The sequence below is a fragment of the Chrysochloris asiatica genome, unplaced genomic scaffold (genome assembly GCF_000296735.1).
Source record: "Chrysochloris asiatica unplaced genomic scaffold, ChrAsi1.0 scaffold00011, whole genome shotgun sequence".
In the NCBI taxonomy this organism is placed as follows: Eukaryota; Metazoa; Chordata; class Mammalia; order Afrosoricida; family Chrysochloridae; genus Chrysochloris; species Chrysochloris asiatica.
In genome coordinates this window covers 15,195,697-15,202,322 of record NW_006408529.1, presented here as the reverse complement: position 1 = coordinate 15,202,322, position 6,626 = coordinate 15,195,697, and positions in this window count along the sequence as shown.

The window sequence follows — 6,626 nt, the reverse complement described above, 5'->3', positions numbered from 1 at the left end:
TTAAAGGGGGCTAGAAGTTGCCCAGTGAAAGAGGCTTCCTATGGAGCCTTTGCATTGCATAAGATCATAGGTGGAATCCTGAACCCCTTCCAGAATCCTCTAAGGTGGAAAATTTCCACTAGAAAGGACAAGTAGACCAGTCTGGAGCAGCTAGAAGAACAGAGGATACTTTGTGAAAGAAAGACCAGCAGGAAAAGTCAAAAACAATTACGGTAGTCTGTTTGACTACAACAAAACAAGCAAGCTGTTCACCCAAGAGCCATCAAGCCAAGTGGTTGGGTCCCCTCAGAGCAAACTCTCTTCTAAGACTAAGACTCAAAGGGAATACATGAGCATTCGTGATCACGTTGGTCACCGATAAGGGGAAAAAACAGCAATTAAGTTATGAGCTAAGTTCAACCACATTTAATAGACTCCTGTGAACCTGGGTGAAGACCTGGTTGGCCAGCAGTATGACAAGACCTGGGGACTCCTGGGCCCAGAGGCAGTGACATGGCCACAGAGGACTAGAGTGGAGAGTGAAATGTCCAGCTGAGGGAATATGCAGAAGAACACCCATACTTGCAGATAGTCCCCACTCAACCTGGCTTCAATGGCTGGATGATCAGAACTCAACTAGAAGAAGAAAGAAGAGGAAAAAAAAAAAGTAACCCCCTACAATTTGATGAACTTTACCTATATTTATGGATGTTGTTGTTGTTGTTGTTGAGTGCCGTCAAGTCGGTTCCGGCCCATGGTGATGCTGTATAGAGTTTCCAAGAAGTGACTGGTGAGCTTGAACCACCAACCTTGTAGTTCAAACAGCTTTGCAGTCTGGTGCATTAACCCACAGTGCCACAGTAGGACCTATCTCCTTTCATAGTGCCATCCCAACAGATTGGAAACCATTCAGTGGATAGTCTACCTTTCCCCGCCTGTCTGGATCTAGGCTCCCTCTTTGTTCCTCTTATGGATGTAGTAGCTCTAAAAAGGGAACAAATCTTTACAGCGAGGATCACTCCCACCCTCTCAGTGCACAGGGTTGACAGGGATAGGCAACTTAAGACATTGGCTACCCAAAATGGGGGGCTACAAAGGCAAGAAGTGACTGGCTCAAGCTTGCAAGAGGGAGCCTAGATCCAGCCAGGTGGGGGAAGGTAGACTTTCCACTGAATGGTTTCCAATCTGTTGGGATGGGGCCATGAAAGGAGATGAGGATAAGACTCTTGTGGTACAATAGTGAATAATTGCTATCAGGACTGACTGTGAGGGTCGGAAATGTAAAGGTAGATATTTTATAACAAAAGGAAGGGAATGATTGATTTTGCAGTCTAGGAGCGGAGGTCCCTGGGACCATCAAGTGAGAAGAGCAGAGTGAGTGCAGGACCCTACCTAGAGAAGCAGTGATGCCACAGATGGAGGCAGAGACAATGACATGACAGATGGAGCATCTGGAGACACTAGACCCAAGGGGGGGAGAAGGGCTGTATGCTGATGGCTTTGGGCAGGCCTGTGGGGGTGTGTACCCTTTGGTTGTTTGATGATGCAGGTAGGGGATTGTAATCATTGCAGTGAAATGAAATATGATAGGATGAATATAAAACTGATGTTCTTCCATGTAAAACCACATAATTCACAATAAAATCTTAAAAACTTAAAAAAAAAATTGATAGTACATTAATTGAGATGTTTCAACAAACAGATGCAATGCTGAAAGTGTTCATTCGTCTATACCAAAATATTTGGAAGATAGATACCTGGCCAACTGACTGCAAGGGATCAAAATCTGTGCCTGTTCCAAAGAAAGGTGATCCAATAGAATGCAGAAATTATCAAATAATATAATTGATATCACACACTGATAAAATTTTGTAGAAGACACTGCAAGAACAATTGTAGCCGTACATTGACAGGGAGCTAGAAATTCAAGTCAGGTTCAGAAGAGGATGTGAAATAAGGAATATCATTCATTACTGACTTCAGATGTATCGTGGCTAAAAGCAAAGAATATTAGAAAGATGTTTTCTTGTGTTTTACTGAATATTACAAGGCATTCAACTGTGTGAATCATCAAATTATGGATAATGTTGCAGAATTAGGAATTCCCCAAACACTTAATTACACTTATGAATTACATAGACCAAGAGGCTGCAGTTCAAAAAGAACAAGTTTGCATCAGAGCTGTTTCTTTTCACCATGCTCATCTGTATGTTGAGCAAATAATCTGAGAAGCTGGACTATATGCTCATAAAAATAGCAGTAAAAAAATCAAACAATATATTGCATTGGGAAAATCTGCTGCAAAAGACCTTTCTAAAAATGTTGAAAAGCAAATACATCACTTTGACACGTAAGGTGTACCTGACCTAAGCCATGACATGTTCAATGGCCTCATACACATGTGTAAAGTGGTCAATGAATAAGGAAGATGAAGAAGAGTTGATAGCTTTGAAATAAGGTACTGGTGAAGAATATGAAATATACCATGGGCTGCCAGAAAGAAGTACAACTTTCTGTTGAAAAAATACCACTAGAATGCCCTTTAGAAGGGAGACTTTTTCTCACAAATTTTGGGTATGTTATAAGGAGGGACCAGTCCCTCAAGAAGGATTAGTGACTGTGAAGATTGTGTAGACCTGGGCAGTGTTTTATTCTGTTGTACATAGCGTCACTCTGAGTTGAAACTGACTTGGTGTCAACAGTGCTCTATTAGAAGTTTTGAAGCATTCAATGCATGTTTGCTTAGTTTCAAATAAATCCAAATGGAAAACAAATGCAGTGCACACAAACACAACACAGAACTGTGCTAAGTGAAACTTGTGTGTATAAATTTTATATTGTGTAGTCTATTGTGTATTACCTCCCCACTTCACTAGTTCTCTGCTATAGGAGGCTGGAAGCCTGCAAACTACATTTCCCAGAGCTTCATCCAGCTGACTTCCATTTAGGTTCTATGAGAAGACACTGGTGGGAGACTGGAAGGGAGGGGATAAGAGAGAAATCCCCTTTCCGCTAGTTCTGTTGACGTTTTTGGCAGAGGCAGCAGTAACCACAATAATGGTGGTGAGTGAATGTGACTTTCTGCTCAAGCAGTAGAATTTGAGTTTCAAAAGCAGTGGAAACAGTGGCTCCTCCAGCAGCTTCCATAAGACAACCTTTCTGAGCTCTGGCTCTGGATCTGGCAGCAGCAGTGACAGGCAGCTTTTGGTGGGAGTTCAATTTCCTTATTTCCTGAAAGCTGTTCCAACAACAACAAAGGACCAATGGGTATTCCAGCAGCCTCAGCAACCTAGCAATTGTGGATTTTGCTCAGTCAGCCTGAGGCATGGTAGCAGATTTCTGCAGTTGCAAATCTCTGGGTGATCTCAGCTTCCCCTTTTTTCTCCTCCAGCCCTTCAACACATTTGTAACCAATTTCCTATATTAACTTCTCTCTGTTTGAAATTCTGATAGTGGTTTCTGTTTTGCTTACTGGACACTGACCAATAGACCAATATATCAAATAAACATAAAATAAAAACAACTGAGAATAAATCAAATTTAAATTTTCAATGTGTTCATTCCTCCACACAGCTTGAACAAAGGGTCTTTAAAAAGTCTGTGGAAAACGAAATTTTCCACAGACTTTTTGAAGACCCTTTGTATTTTAGAGTTCCCAGAAAGGAGGATAAACAAGTCTTTGTCCAAAGAATTTGACAACAAATCTTAGTTCATTGTCATGTGCCCTGTAGTCTTTACCAGGGATAAGAGCTTCAGACAACAAGTATTCTAGAATAAGAGACTTTCCTTTGGCAGATGTCTGTTCATAACCTTAGGCATAATGACATTAATGATAGGTTCCCTGGTGATACAATACTTAAGCAGTCAGTTGTTAACTGAAAGGTTGACAGTTAGGATCTAACTAGCAGAGCTAGCAGCGAGAAAGAGCTGACTATATGCGGCCTTAAATATCATAGCCATAAAACTAAAACAATACAAATATCGAGTTACTAAGAGCAGAAATTAACTTGAGGGCAACCAACAAAACCCTTTATCACATATTTTATTTGCTGCATTGTTGTTAAGTGCTGTAGTCAGTACCCACTTATAGTGACCTTGTATAGGGTTACCAAGGAACAGCTGGTGGGTGTGAACCACCAATCTTGCGATCGACAATCCAATGCGTATTCTACAGCATCACACCAGGACTCCATTTTATATCCTAGGCATTTCAAATATGGCATTTTATTTAATTACCCTAATAATCCTAAAAGCTGTTGCTGTTGCTAAGTTGTTATTAATTACGTTAAATTCGGTTCTGACTCATAGTGACCCTGTTTAGGGTTTCCAAGAAAGGGAGGGGCAAAGGAGTTTGAACTACTGATCTTGTGATTCAAACCAAACTTATGGTCCAGTGCTTATCTTATAGTTCCATACCAGGACTCCCAGAAGTTATTATTTTTCCTATTTCACATATGAGAAAGGGATAGTATTTTAATCACTGGTAGACTGATTGTTTAGTGGTTGCAAATCTTTCATTTTCAAGTGTGCAGCCCCTTTGCAATGTGACTCTGCTGTTCCTCCCATTCAGAGGGGAAGTCTGTTTTCCATTCCTTGGAATCTGCAATGACCTTTGATCAAACACTTGTAGCAGAAAATACATGTAAGGAAAGTTTGAGATTCCAGTCTTAAGAGGCCTGGCAAATTCTGTATTTGTCCACTTGGAATATTGCTCTGTAATGTTCCTAAAAGAAGCAGGCCTAGCTTTGGAGAATGAGTGATCATATGAAGAAGAAACAAGATGTCCCAGCTAGCAGCTGTGAGTGTGACCAGTTTGGATCTTCCAACTCTATTTTCTTTCACCGACCACAATTGCATGATGAGCGAGTTACAGACATAGTGGCTTAAGACAACAACTATTTACTAGAAGAGGAGCGCCTCTCCCCTCAGCCCAGCACAGAATTAGGAGACATAGTAAATTGTTGTTGTCTTAAACCACTGTTATGGAGCAGTATATAACTGATTAAGTGGTCATTTGTTGGTTTTAGTCTTAAACATCCATTCCACCTTCATGATGGGTTTCAAAATTCCTTTCATTGTATTTGTTAATAAGATATCTCCCCTAATTAAGGAGCAGGCAAGTGACTAAAAGTCATTGCATGTTCTGTCTCTGGAGCTTAATTTATGACTAGAAAGAGAATCTGGGCAAGACAGAGGAAACCTAATCTTGCTATCAAGTCTGTCTGGAATTGTTGGTGCTCTGTTCCAAAGCTCATCCTGCAGTGCTCCACTTGTTTCTGTGGATTCTCTCATTTCTTTCCTAAAAGTTCCCTTTTAATTCAAAGTAACTGGGTTCTGTTTCTGATGCTTGTAAGCAAATGTCCTTAACTAATACACTTTGGAAAGTTAAGACATTTGCTCAGAGTTACAAAGCAGGGCATGAGCAGGAGTCCTGGTGTGGCACTGTAGGAAAAGCACTGGACTGCTAACTACAAGGTTGTCAGTTCAAACCCACCAACTGCTCCTCAGAAACCATTTCCAGGGTCTCTGTGAGTTGGCATCAACTCGATGACACCTAACAACAACAGCAGGTCTACAACTTGAACCAAAATCTGTCCACCCACTTTCCATTGATCCCTGCTGCCTCTCTAATTCCTTCCAAATCAGTTTCCTCACTTATTTTGGTAGCGAGAGGATGCTTGACCCTAGTTGTAGCCAGTCTCTATTAACAAGTATTTATGAGAATAAGAGTTGCTAGTCTGGTTGTGAGCTGTAACTTGGCATAAATATTGGATCTCTCACTCAATAATCAAGTTGGCAGTACCCAGAAAAGGGACTTTTGAACTGAAGAATTAGTGTGCTCAGCACAGAAGTCAAAACAAAAAATTTTTTGTTTTTTAGATTTATTGAGTATGTTGCTCTTGTTAAGTGCCATAGAGTTGGTTCTGAAACATTGTATAGGATTTCCAACTGATATATAATAAGGTGTGCAATACGTAAATGCATATGTTTAAGTGTTTAATTTAATATTTTTGCCATATGTATACACCTATGAAACCATCATCACAATTAAGATAATAAACATATCTATCATCACAAAGGTTTCTATGCAACCCTTCATAATTCTTCCTTCCTTTCCTGCACCCATTCCTGTACCCAGGCAACCCTTTATCCGCTTTCTGTCACTGTAGTTTTAACTTCATGTAAATGAAAGCATATGGTAATGAGCTCGTTTACTCTGACTTCTTCACTCAGCATAATTATTTTGAGATTGAACTATGTTGTCCTATGTATAAATAGTTTATTATTTTATATTATATGAGTATTCCATTGTATGTATATATCATGGTTCATGTATTTATATTTGCCCATTTATCCATATTTATATACTGATCAATTCACCTGTTGAAGGATATTTCTTGTTTCTAGTTTTTGGTCATTACAAATAATTACAAACATTCATGCACAAGCTTTTGTATGGACATATGCTTTCACTTCTCTTGGGTAAACATCTAGACATGGAATGACTGAATCATATAATCAGTGGCTGTATGTCCTTTTAAGAAACTGCTGCACTATTTTTCCCAAGTGGTTGTGATATTTTGCATTCCTACAAATACTATGTGAAGGTTCCAATGTCTCCACATTCTTGCCAAAACCTGTTGTGT